Source organism: Podarcis vaucheri (assembly GCF_965113315.1).
Source record: "Podarcis vaucheri genome assembly, chromosome: 8".
In the NCBI taxonomy this organism is placed as follows: domain Eukaryota; kingdom Metazoa; phylum Chordata; class Lepidosauria; order Squamata; family Lacertidae; genus Podarcis; species Podarcis vaucheri.
Genome location: NC_138766.1, coordinates 38,587,115 through 38,601,625, shown reverse-complemented (window position 1 = coordinate 38,601,625; position 14,511 = coordinate 38,587,115). Strand labels below are relative to the sequence as shown.

Below are 14,511 nucleotides of genomic sequence, written 5' to 3'. Positions count from 1 at the left end.
CACTCACCCAGAAACATCTCCTAATTTCTCCTAATTATCTGAAAGTATCTCTTGCTAGACAGAATGCTGGGCTAAATAAAACAATTGAAGCTGTAATCCTATGGCCATTTACCTGGGAATAGGTCCCCCTGCATTAAATGGGACTTACCTCTGAGCAGAGAAGGGACTATTGCACCCATGTCCTCTTTATGGCGTTTCTGTAGGTATCTGGTTGATCACTGGAAGATGCTTGAGTAGAGGCACTTGGGCTCCTTTAACAGACTTGGTTTTTCCAAACTACAATGCTTCTTTTGCTTTTTGCTCCCAGCTGACTCTGTGCAATACTACATTATTTGGATAGATGTTCCGTCAATGAAGTATCACAAAATTCCCCGCACTTTGCCAAAATCAAACAGGCATGTGGGACCTATAGAATTATCCAGTTTGTCATAAACTGATGCTTCATTTATGGTCAATCCTTAGGCATCAGGTTCACCTTTTGCAGGCCTGGCTGAGCTCACTGTGGATCATGAGGCTGTTGCACGAAGGACACTGAAATGGACCACTTCCTTGTCCATCTTTCAAGAACAGTCTGGGCATTTTGACAGCAGCTGTTTTCATCTGAGATTCTCAAAGCAATTTACACCCCGTGATTAAATCTCACAGACCATGTTACTAAAGTTCCTAAAGGCACTATGATATATCCTAAGGCAAAGAATGTGGAAAAAATAATTAAAAGGGGGGGAAGTCGTGTCTTCCAATCTTCTCCCTTAACCAATAGGTTGAATTAAAAGCTCCATCAAGGCTTCAAGGACTTCAGAAGGGTAAAGAATGATAAAGTAATTCAAGAAAAAAATCGAGATGAATTTAGCTCTGTAGTATTCACAATATAGCTCTTGACTCCATAATGGAAACCATGGATCTAGCCTGATATTCTTTTCCCATATCTTCCCAGACCAGGAGCCTGGAATACCTAAGAAATAAAAGAATCCCCCATGTCCTGTAACAATCTTAAAGGGGGCTTAAACACACTCCGTTTACTGTCATTTTCAATGTGACCTAGTCATAACCAATGTTAGTTGGACTGGAGCCAATAGGTAGGTGCTAAGTGTGTGTGCACTGATAATATCTGAACCTGTGTATCTTCTGGAATCATTCTGACCCATTTCTGCTTGGCTAGCCTTTTGGCAACTGGGATGGAGCAGTTACCAAGGTGGTTTAGTTGATATTTTCATTTTGCCACAACATTTTGGTGGCTGTGGTTGAGTTGCCTTAAACGTAGGCTTGCTAGCATTTATATATACCCTTCCTTTAGAGCCTGCCTTTAGCCTTCAAGGCAGACTAGACACACACACACACACACACACTTACCTGATAGTGAAATAAATAAGTAAATAAGTAAATAAGTAAATAAATAAATAAATAATAAATATAAACATCACCTTTGAGCCACTGATTGTATCTGAATGAGTGAGCATGCTCAGTTTTATTCTGAGATGCTTTGCGCCATCTGCTGACGTTCTGGTGTAATTGGGAGATGCTGGAGCCTGAATTACTGCCCAGCTTGATTGTGACTTGAGGCGTTTCCTCATACTTTATATTGCCACTCTAAGTATGGGTTCCCTACTGTGTCAAGCAATTCTGCTGCACTAGACCCGTAATAAAGATTTTTTAAATGTGAAAATTAGTCTTTGGTGAATAGGAATTATTTTCCTAGCTGCTGGAGACACTCAGGTAAAAGGCAGTGACATTCACATGAGTGGGTCATTGTGTTATTGTTAACACTCAGCTATTATTGCTGCACACGCAGCAGTCGGCACAGATGTTACCCACTTTTTATCATTTAAGAACAAAGAGGTAATTATATTTAACCTTTTTCTCCCCAAGAAGTCTAAACAATAAAATGTCACAATAAAGTGCTCAACAGTTAGCGATATAAATATTTATTTAAGCAGCAGCCATAATTCACTGAATGCGAACAGGGGTGCTGCCTAATTCAAAAGCCGACTTGAGCCACTGTCAAACAACATCATTCGAGAGGCTGTTCACTCTCGCAGATTAGGGCTGAAGTGCGGCGAGTTTAACGGAAGGAGATTCCCAAAGGGCTACTTCTCGTGGCATTTGGTAAGACGTGGTTACATTCTCGGAAAGCGCACCAAGTTGTGAAGATAAACAAAAACTTAATGCCCGAATTACATTACATATCCATTTGCCTTGGATATAAATTGTCCATAAATTGTTATTTTGTGTCCATCATCAAGATGGAGACATATATGTTACCTATTCCAATACCTGTGTTTTGTAAAGACACAGATGTATCTCCCAATATCATACCTGCGTCTTCCAAATTAATGACAGTTTCCCTATCAAACCTTATGATAAATACACACATGGCAACTTTGTTCCTGGCTGTTGTTTTGGCACTCCAAACCAGACAATGCCACACATCAAGAGTTCTTCCCTTGAATGTGTGTATCTCCCTATTCTTCAAGCTGGGGTCAAATCCATAGAAGTAGCTGCTACTTTTACTGCATTTGACACCTCTCAGCTAGTTGGCAGTTGCCACTATGGATTGATGAATATGCCAATTTTGGTTTCTCTTGGTTTCTCATTTTTCCAGGCCTAAATTACGTTCTCCACATTAGTTTGTGATTTAAATTTTTTTTAAAAACAAAACCCTGAAAATTATTCAGCATTTTAGTGCAAATTTCTCCTAATATACACACCTGTGTCTACAATTTTACCTCATAGTCAAATTCTTTCAAAACAATTTCTCCAATATAATGTGTTTTGTATGCTATTTTCACTGACATATGCATTTTATAAGTACAACTTACCCTAATATATGCAGTTTTGTGCACATTTATTGGCTGGGGAACTTCATTCCAAAATTAAGAGAAATGCAAATTTTGAAGGGTGATTGCACTTTGATCTTCAGAGTGTTCTGGAAAGTGGAAATAGGAACTGAATCCAATTTCTCCCCATCCCTACCCTGCAATCTAGGCAGAGTGCTTTGATATGTGCAGTTCAACATCTACCAAAAGGCCATAAAAGGCTGGGGCAGTGAATGGGAACCACATAGAAATGGAGGCATGAGCCAGTTGCTTTCTGTCCACTTGGCAACTCTATTGTGATTTTATTGTTGGTCATGGATTGAACCTCACTTCAGGAAACAAAGAACAAGTAAGTGGCAGGGGAGGGGAGGAAGTCCCAGGACTCTCTTTGAAGCACATTCTCTGATCAGCACAGAGGAAAATGGCTAAAGCCATGCTTTGATATGGCAACGAAACAGGTAAGAGAAAACTCCAGCAGTGAAAACCTGGGGATTTGTGCAATTTAAAATTGTTTTTAGCTTTGTTTTATCTCCACAAGAAGAGGTCCTTACATTTGTGGTGAATGAGACAGGAAAGGGGAAGTAGAAAAGCACTGGAGTCCTGTATTTCGTTTTGCTTCTAACGTATTTAACTTCTTCGTTCTGAATTTCCTCTTCAAACTTTTCAGTCTGATTTCCAGCGTCTTGTGAATGCCAACAGTCAACAAGGTGAAGGGGAACTTGTATCACATTCTGTCAGTACTGTCGATCTCAGATAGAATCCCTGAATTTGTTCAATGAAAAGCAGGCTTCAGGAAGAAGGCTTTACACCATATGAAACCATTTACAGGTAGGATTAAAACAAAATCAAGATGGAGCTGAGGAGGCAGAGAGTGCTTGCCTTGTTTCCAGAAACTAGTAAGAGATGAGAACTTGAAATATTGGCAGCAAATACCCACTTTTGGTTAGATGTTTCAGTTAAGTGCAAACAAAGTAGATGGAAATCATTTCCATATTTTCAAAGGTCAAAGGATAACCTGTTAAATTAGGTTAAATGGGCACTCACTACAGTTCCCAGTCATTTGCAGGAATAGTGTGCAGGATCTGGTGAGTTTCACAGAGGAATTCCTGCCTGTATGCCTTCATACTGCTGCCACAAAATTGGCTTTGCCAACAACCTTCTGATGTCTTTAAAACTACAGTGGGCAAAGCCTTTCCTCTTTTCTGATAGACTTGCAACTCAATCTGACAAGTATGTACCCAGAATGTACTCAGTCTATTTCCATTCTATGTCATCTTTGCAGGTGTTGACCCAGACATCCATCCAATTTTGGTATGAATCTGTGACTTTACCTCAAGTCTGCATGAAAAATTGCATTTATTTATTTAGTTGCTTAGAATAGTTTATATTCTGTCCCTCAGCACAAGTGATCCAAGGGCAGATCCTAACAATGTAAAAGACAGTGTATGTGTGTGTGTATTTTTTATTAAAGATTTCTTGGTTTACAAAAGTATGTGCAATGTCTCTTTTTTCAAGTTACATTTTCTACAGGTCAGTTTCATTTGTTGAGAAATTAATGTTACATTAGGAAGAAAGGGGGGAAAGAGGTGGAGGGGTCATGGTGAGGGGGGCTGGGGTCGGGTGGCAATGTTTCTATTTTACTTAATGTATGTGTGGGTTTTACATTTTACTTAATGTATGTTGTATCAGTGTCGCTTGTGCGGGTTCTCTTCTCTATTCGTTTGTGTTCCTTTGATGGTGAGAGAGGTTGGGGTAGGCGTAAGGTGTAGTTGTTTGTTTGTGATTGGCTGTGGTGGACTTTGCTTTCATGTGTGAGTGGGGTGGGTGGGTGTTTTTGAATCAGGTTAGCCATATTGATTCGTATGCTGTTGGTGGATTCTTGTCGTTGTCTGATAAAAGGGAGCCATACTGGGGTGACGGTGTCTTCTTCCATATGTCCCCATGTCAGTTTCAGCTTATTGGTTAGTTTTTCTAGTAAGGCTGCTTCCCATACTATTTGGTACCATTGGTCTTTGCTTATTCCTGACAGGTCTCTCCAGTGTCTGGCCAGAATGTTTCTGGCTGCTGAGAGTAGATGGGTTATGAGCTCTTTGTGATGTGAGTAGGCATGATTGTCTTGGAAGATGTTTAGTAGGGCCAGTTCTGGGGTAACGTCTAATACTTGTTTAGTTATTTTGCATATTTCTCGCATGGTTGTTACCCAGACTAGTTGGATTTGGGGGCATTCCCACCACATGTGGAGGTACATATTGTTAACAACTCCATCTGTCGTATTTTTCCCAGATATTGAAAAACCTATCCAGAAGTCTGGAGAAAGAGAACTACTTTCAGCCAATGCTATAAAACCTGCCACACTTCACCAGAGCCAAGGTCAGACCAGATGCTAGTGACTTTGCCCTTGAAGGGCATTGCAAACATCACCACCTGAATGTGCTCTGCTGGGTGGCTAATCCAGTGATGACATGGAAGTAATCCTTACTAATCACCATCCCTACCACACGATAGGCATGATTTTGTGCTCTAACCTGTGCTCACTCCCCTTCTTTGTGATCCTTGCACCACTTGCTCTAGCCATCACCTGGCTGGGTCATTCAACTGGAATGGTCTACAGTGCTAGAGAGGTCATGCAAGAACAACCATGTCAATGCACCTTTTCATACCACTAGAGCCTCAATAGGGGTGCCAGTCATGCCAGTGAGAAAATAATTTAAAATGTATTTTCTCACAAAAAATGGATTCCTCCCCCCTCAAAATAAGAACATATAAATGTATTTTTTCTTAAAATAAACATTTTCAAATGGCTTTTGAGATCCTTTCTTTTTAGCTGAGAACTGTCTCAGAACATTTGGAAAGTGTGAAAGCTGATGGATAACTAAGTTCTGATCCATATGGGAAATGCAGCTGAGATCAGTTCTTTTTGTAATTCATTATCACTGGATTCCTCAGACAGTCTGACCCAAAAGTATGCCCCATTTATTTCAACGAAATGTATGCCCAGATATGAAAGCTTAGGGAAGAAATCCTATGAACATAAGGTAAGTCCCACTGAAAAGTACACATTGATTTACATACTTAGGCCACAACTTCCATTCTCTGCGGGCAGGGCCTTGCAAAATGGTGGCTCTGCCGTCGCAACAGACTGTATGGTGGGACAGCAGAAGGCCATGGGCAGGACAATGAGGCGCATCATCAGCACCTGATGAAAATGAGACTAGCTTGGATCCAATGTGCAGTGCTGTGGTGGAGAGGTACCACAGGGGAGCACAGTTTCAACACTATTTTCAGAAGAGGTATGATGATGTCACCTGCCAGATAGTTTTTCCTTTGCTCTGGCAAGTAAGTGGAGTGAAAATGAAATATTCAAGTTTGAATCAGATTAAATTAGAGTGGGAAACCTCTGCCCCACGGGCAAAATTCGGCTCAGCAGTGGTCCCAGTTGGGCCTGTGAAGCCATGTCCAGCTGGCCTACATGACCTGTCCCACACAGTTTCAATGAAAACGTTGGCAGGTGGGGGTGGGATGGAACAATACACATGTTAATCTTCAGATACCATAATGATGCCAGGTGACTGACAGGTAGGTTGTTTCACCTACCTGTCAAAATTGACCCATAAAGATGTAGCCCCCTAGACCAAGAATGATCTGGGGAAAAAAATGAGGAACATTTCCCCCCCTTTTTTTGCAGGCGTGGCTTTGGGAGCCGTCATGATAAACTCCCACACCTCAGAATTTATCACTGATTCATGGCAAGAAGGCTAAAGCCCTTTCAGAATTAAAATTCTCCTTTCAAATAAGATTGTTCACATTGCGTTCAATGACATACTCACATTCCCTGATCCCAATCTCTGAAAGGAATTGGGTTTTCTTTTCTAAAGTTTAGGGGCTTGTGTAATCTCTTGGGTACCTGGCGCTCAAGTGCATTTGACAAAATGAAAGGAGAGCTTGCGTCACTTCACATATCTGATGGAGTCACTCACAATTTAATGCAAAACTGGCCTTGCCAATCAGACTCCCCAGGGTTTCCCAAAGTGCTTCTGAAGAGCAGTATGTTTTTGTCTTTTGCTGGAAACAGACGGGGCACTAAAGAGTAGTTATTTTTAAAAGATTCAGGTAAAAAGCTTGGCCATATAATACCCCTAATCTTTCACACTCATCCCAACTCCTCATTCCTCCTACATTTTACTATGCTGTCAATAAGCATAGTGTACTGTTCTCGCGTGACATAAAAAGATTATCTGAAAATTCCCCCCCTTGTTGTAGACAACTTGTTTGCCTAGCAATATAAATTTGAGAGAACAGTGCTATTTAAATGAAATGCCAAAAGACAAAATTCCACAATATATCTTTCTTCTTTCAAAAAATGCATTTTCTTTGTAGTTCAAGAGGCTGTGTGTGTGAGAGTTGTTTCCTAGTGAAATATGGGGAGACTGTTACTTCTTATCCAGATGCATTTAGGTACTTACTTGTTACATACCAAAGCCTGAAAGACATTAACACTCCTATAAGGCCCACTCCCTGCCACCACCTTCATTTACTTCACTATAATTGAGAGGACATCTCTCATTAGTCCCCATTATTAAAGTTCAAGTGTGGAAGTAGCTTGAGCTTCTGTGCCGCTTTTATTTGCTCAATTACATGTTCTTCCCTAGCGTTGCTTAGTGTTAGAATACCAGATCTGATGATCCACCAAAGACTATTGGGTATACATGTGATCATGACCCCTATTCTGGCTTCTGTTCCTCTGACATTCACACTCTCCAGAAATTTCCTCTGCCTAGTTAAGCATATCTGGATAATCAATTACCCCTTAACAATTTTTATATATATAAAAAATGGTCTATGACCTCTTTCTTGTATATGTGATGCTTGCCATTAGCTTAATGTCATCCGATTAATTTCTTCTCGGTATATCCCTCTAAGGCTCAACAAGATGTCCTAGTTGTGGCCAACCCATCTTTCCAATGAAAACCTTCGCACTGTAACATGGGAATGATATCACTACAGATCTATTATTTCTCGGAACAAGATATTTCAATTTGCATAAAATATTCTGCATTGACAGAGTGCCAAGATGGAACACCTAATGACCATTCTTCACAATGATCTTGCAACAGCATTAAGAATATTAGGAACTTCGGTGCTAGACTTAAGGAGATGCCTCCCACCATCCTTTCCCATATACCTCCCACCAGCTAATTTACAGCCTTGTGACTTTTTCTAAGCCCTGACATTGCACTGACCAGGATAATGGGCCAAAGGAAATTTCTTACATGATGTAATTTTGCTCACATTAAGCACCATGGTTCATAGGTTGCCATATAAGGTCAACTGCAGATATTAAAACCCCTAAACTGAGAAAAGAGAAAATGACAATTTGAGTCCAAATTTAAATAGATTTCTGTAAGCCAACTAAGGAAAGAGCATCCCCTGTATCAACATGATACACTTTTATATGCATGGACGAAAACATCTTCTTGTCCATCCATTATCATGTTACTAGCTGTTTAACGTAAGGTTTATTTGACAGTACAATGAGCAAACAGGACTTCTATATATATTTAAAAAGAACGACTCCATTCCTTTTTTCTTCAGTAAAACAAAAGGAACTTTAAGGTTCTTCATCCCATGGGAAAAATGGGTAAATGTACATTTTGGACACAGATCAACACATTACAGAATGACACTAAGAAGAAATTAATTAAGTGAATGGTTTCACAAGCCTGTCATTTGTGTTTAATAAAGGTTATGGAAGGAAATGTTGGCAGGGCATGCTCATTCCCCTGATGTAGGATAACGAACACTTGCAAAGTACAATACCCAAGGTCCCAGGAAGCAGGTCCTCCTTTTGCCCTGGATGAAGTTGTGCATTTTTTAAAAAAAGCAAAATCTTCTGTTGCAGTTTTAATTTGAAGAAGAGTTGAGTAGCAAAACTGAAAATAAAACCCTTTTCAGCAATTAAAAAATGGATTTATCACCACAAATTTCACCTAAATCAAACACTTGAGGCAAATTTTGTTTTAATAAAATTTGCTTTGGTCAGAGAGCATGATTGGCTACCGCCATCAATTCATGCAACTTGCAGCCTGGGTTCATTTCCATGATGGTCCTCTGATTGCCGTGTGTGTGTGTGTGTGTGTGTGTGTGTGTGTGTGTGTGTTATGGATTGTATATTTGTGGGAGATTGAGGTGTATATGCTCAGACTTTTTATTCTTTCCTCATCTTTCTTTCATATGGAAGGTTTTAATAAAATGTTCTTAAAAACCAAACATAATAATAAATGATTGGTTGAGTTGTATGAGAAATCTTGTTGGGGTTTAAAGAGCTGAAATAGGACTAACAAAATTTCTCAGAAATCTCTGTTATTCAAGTCACTGCTAGTCAACTTGTTCTGTCCAAGAGATGATTTTTTTTATATTTAGCAGATCTTTTTCAGCCCAGGGGTCATCTTCCTTTGTGGACAAACCTCCAGCGGATGCATGCTACTGGTGGATGGTGTTTGAGAGACAAAAAGTAGGTGGGGCCAGAGGCAAAAGTGAGCAGAGCAACTGATGTGATGCAGCAGGCTGTGTTCCAGCCAGAAGTTTCCCACACACCTTTTCCCACCCAGGCAAGGAAGAGATATTATGATGGCAAAGGACACATTATTATGGTAAAGGCAAAGCCACTCATGGAGAGTGTGGAGAAGGGCTGCTTATGGACATAGCCGGGGGAGAAGAGGGTATGGACTGGGAGAATCTAGAAGACCAGATACAACAGGAGTTAGAAAAGCTTCCACTCTCCCTTCATCTTCTCTGTAGGCCTCTTTCCTATAGGTATCATAAAGGTGCTGTTTTAATTGGGTTCTCAACAAATTCATGGCGGGCATGATATCTACAGTTACTAGACAACTTGTTATTTTTGCCTTTGCATGCATGTTGGTTTTTCTCAGTCCCACCGTCCATGAACGACAAGCAGAATAATGAATGTAAGCGTGGGAAGCGGCGCCCACAAAAATCAGGTGCATGATATCGCACCATTTCTCATGACACCATGTAATATTACTTTGTGCAGGTTACACCATGTCACCAACCTTTTGGGCCCATTGCCACATTTGCAAACTATGGTAAATTGTCATGGGCACCTCCCCCCACCCACACCACAACCAAGCCCACTCTACCAATTATCTTGGTAACAATCAAATGCTTTTTTCCATGCCTAATTTCAGCAGTGTGCAACAGGGAATACCTATGTGGATATATGTCAACCCATGGGAGCCACATTGGTAACCCCTGCCAAATACAACGACCTCATTCTCCAGTTTTCTTTCTGGAGGGAGGCAGGGTAACGGGTGAGAAGAGGGTAGATAAGCACAATAACTATATGGTTTTTGACGCTGGAGCATCAGAGATGGAACAAATACCATCTGAAAATTCCCTGAGTATATCTTGCTTTGAATTCACAAGTATATGCCAAGAGAATATGAAATTGGTGGCCACACATGGAGCAACCCAAATTAACTCCCCATCACACAGTGAGAAATATACTGACACATACACCATTGCCATATTGAAATTACAAATCAATAAAATTAGACACTGATGATAACCAAGCTGTGATTTCCCAAATTGCTATTAGATGTCACGGAATCATAGCAGATCATAGAAACAAAACACAGAAAATATTTTATTTCTAAAGACATTTATTTAAGTATGAAGATATCCCTAATTTCCTCTTATATCAAGCTATAAGCGTGGTGTGCTTGTTGAACCTTTAGTTCTGCTTTAAATAAAATTAACATTCTAAATCACTCACTTCGCCTTCACTTTTGCAAACCTCAGAGGTAAATAAAGCCAGGTTTTAGAGATGCTTTCTCATTTCTGCACTCCAGAGAGAACTGGGAAGAACAGCTTCCTGAATTATACAAATATATATGTGCGAGTATGTTATGTTTTATTTTTATTGATCAGAATGCCTTGTGGCTGCAAAAATCGGGTTGATAAGTCTCTCCCCCTCCCCCAAGTTTGCATGCAAGACTGTCTGAGTGTTAACTGCTACTTTTTGAAAAACCTCTATATTATTATGGTATTTATAGCATCTCACTTGTATTCCTTTTCATTAGATGCAAGCTAAAGAAAGAACCTTAGCATCCTCCTTGGCCCAGCTATACCTTGCATTTATGATTTCCATTTTAAACTTGAATCCTGATTCCTCTTCAGCATTGGCAAAAGAAGAGGAAAGGAGATATTTCAACCAAGGGGACTGACAGGAACAAGCAAGGAACACAGATGAAATAAGAACTTCCAACAGAAGGGAGGGAGGGTCATTGCCTCTGAAAAATCTGGACTGTTTGGTCATAATTGCCAGGCAATACATAGATATCATCCAACAGCCAGAAACATTTCCAATATTACATCACATCCACTGCTGCTGCCTGCCAGTGTGTTAGCAGTAAATCTGAAGGGCCAGGAATGTAAGTGGAGCTTGTCTATTGACAATGAGGTTCTGGCCTCTGTTCTGCAGCAGTAAATGCCCTTCTCACCAGAATTAAATGATCTGCTAAATATCAAAAATACTCTAGTGAGAGCAAAGGCTTTCCCCTTAATTTTCTAGGGGTAGACGGTTGGAGAATACTTAGACATGTTGAGAGGGTATAAATAAAACAGCGGAGAACTCTTGGAAGAGAAATGCATGGCTGGCAACACTCCAAGCCCTCAGCAGCCAGCCTCAGTTTGGAGGTAACACATGCTCCACACTCTTTTTAACCTTTATTTTGGACAGAGAAAACTTGATACAAGCCATAACAGTCATTCTGCCTGTGCTCCCCTTTGCAGGCTCTTTGCTCCTTTCCACAAATGTGGCATCAGGTTATGTTTCTGGTCACAAAGGATCTTTTTGAGGCAGATGCTAATGAGAGTAGCTGGGGTTTTTTGTTTGTTTTTTAAAGGAAAACAGTGGGAAAAGTCCAGTGGAACCAGATCACAGAATTCACAATGTTCAGAGGGCACAGCATGGTAATCTTCAGCACTCATGTCAGATTCAAACAACTGCTTACGGGAGAGAGTGCAGAAAAGGAAGTTGCATAACATAAAATGTTATGTTATATTTATATTTATGTTATATTTAAAAATAACATAAAATATATTTGCTTTGCAATATCCTCCCATCTTTGCAACACCATGCAGGATAATCCTAACTATGTCTACTCAGAAGTAAGCCAAACTGAGTTCAAATCAATTGGATGGACTGCCAGCTAAGCATTTATATTATTGTAGCAGCCACATGTCCTGGGAATAACTCTCAGTGAACTTGATGGAACTTTACTTTTCAGTCAGATTATGGTGTGATTTAAAAACAAACACCTAGACAGCACAAGGGACTTAATAATCTGTAGAATACTATTGGTTGGCAATGGGGGTGTGTGTTTGCAGGGCATACCTCACAGGTGTATGTTGATGTGCTGTAATAATTTAAAATTATTGCTAGGTAGTCCTTCTAGTTAGTATTCTGGGATATCTATCATCTATCTATCTATCTATCTGCCTATCATCTATCTATCTATCTATCTATCTATCTATCATCTATCTATCTATCTATCTATCATCTATCTATCTATCTATCATCTATCTATACATGCATGCATGCATGCATGAAAAGTCTCTAAAATATGGCTAATCTTCAAAGTGATCTAGCTGTAATTTGCTTGCTGATCACTCCAAGAACTTTGTGACCTGGAAAGTGTTTATACTCACTCTGAACAATGCCAAAATTAGTCTTGGCTCCCACTCAACACACACTTAGAAATAAGAAAGAGATACAGGCAAGAAATGGTGCAGGCTCAGCAACAGACACAGTGCTCAGGAGTCATGATCTAGGAGTTCTGAAACAAAGCAAGCCAACCAGAACTGGACAGATGCAATGAAGATGTCCCAACAAGTTTTCCTGCCCCTCCTGCCATTTTTTTTAAAGACAAGGTGTGGCATGCTCCATGCTCACTCATGAGACCCTTTTACCATGTGGAAGTATCAGGGTTGCAAGTGTGTGCTCTGTCAAGGAGGGTGGGTCTGCTTACATCTGAAAAACAGCGAATGTTGCTGCTTGGAAAGGCAGCAAGGAGGGCAGTGGAAGGAAGAGGGTAGCAGAGGTGGACAGCAAGGTGGGCAGGTGGAAGGTGGCAGAGAGAGAGAGAGAGAGAGAGAGAGAGAGAGTGCAGAAGTAGAAGTAGAAGTAGAAGTAGAAGTAGAAGTAGAAGCAACAGTCAGAGGGTGACTTGACCAGCCACTTGCTCACAAGCACTGATCAGGCTGATATTTCAGCAGTGGAAAGTTATCTTCAGGAAGACTAACTGCTCCACCAACTCAGCATCCAAGCTGGTGCAATGGCATGTAACTATGTTGCCCACCACAAGGTGGGAAACCCTCTTGCTTGAAATGGTGGTGAGTGGCAAGAAACATGTTCTTGGGCAACCCAATCTAGATCCTACCAAACCTGGAGATGGGCTGCCCAGTAGTTCACAGGGACTGTGGCAGTGCCTTCCATGGGCTCTGCCAGGTAATGTGCCACCACCACTGCCTCATTATCCCAGTGGGTGGGTTTGCTGGCTCTCAATGCCACCATTCCCTCCAACCTTTTGGCCCAGTTCAAGTTGTGCGGCCCTAGTGTACGAGGCACACGTAGAAGAGATTATGCACACAAAATGATAGGGGCAAGTCTGAATATGGCAACTGCCACATTTGATATGTAACATGAAAAGAGAGGCAGAATCAGATTGAGGGGCTTGTCCCCTTTTTCACAGAAACTCAAGAGAAAGGTCAAGATTAGCATGGTGGCTGAGAACACATCCCTTCCCTCCTTACATAACAAAGTATATGAAAGTTGACTTTGCACGTAAGATGAACTTGATGGAACTTCATCATCATAAGTGCTGGAACTCATACCAATTTAATGAATTTTGAGGTTGACTGGTTTGCAGTTAGCAAAAGAGCTTCCCTCACCACCTGACATATACTAGTCACTGTGTCTAATGCCTTTTCCTGACGCCTGGGGGTTTAAGAGCATATACTAGCCATATGCCAAATCAGATTTCTGTGCTACTTAGGTAAATATGCTATAGTTCTTACATCAAGTTTCATTAAAGAAAAAAACACACCCATGAATTCTATCAAAGGTTTAAGATGTGCAAATAATAATCCAGGTCACAATTAGCATTTAGAGGAAGGCTCAGCAAATTTCAAGGGAAGGATCAACCAACAATGATTTAAGTAGCCTTTAAAATGTGTTTGCTGCCTTTCCTTCTGCTTTCAGAATTCATATTAGTTGCTAAATAATTCACTCTTTTTTTTAAAAAAAGAGAGAAAATAAATATAAAAGGAACTTTTCAGCACAAGTGGAAGAGGAAATTTTTTTTTAAGCCAAGTAAACAATAAGCGAGGATTGTATTCTCTGCCTCCACCAATTTCATAGCCATAAAAATATGAAGGTGAAATGTGTGAGTTATCTAGTACAATTATTCAAATACTGTATTATGACCATAGGGGGAAAACCACAACAACCCCAAAACTGATTATTTATGCTCAGGATAAAATTTTCCAAATTAGGCATGTAGTTTAGGACATTTTTCTATTTGGCAATCACTAGGCTTGTGTTACGCACAGCAAATATGTGAAGAATAGATGACTGCTATGGGCATATTCCCAATGGGGGGTGGGGTCCTCAGTTGGA

The 14,511-nt window shown here is 40.4% G+C and overlaps 1 long non-coding RNA gene across 1 annotated transcript in view; it reads right to left on the bottom strand.

Annotated features, from left to right (window-relative positions):
* The window catches only part of LOC309539188, a 36,820-nt gene that overhangs the window by 5,150 nt on the left and 17,159 nt on the right, over window positions 1-14,511 (bottom strand). The window contains exon 2 of the long non-coding RNA XR_014222756.1: window positions 2,817-2,923. This is a non-coding gene — a long non-coding RNA (uncharacterized lncRNA). The remainder of the gene's footprint in view (window positions 1-2,816; window positions 2,924-14,511) is intronic.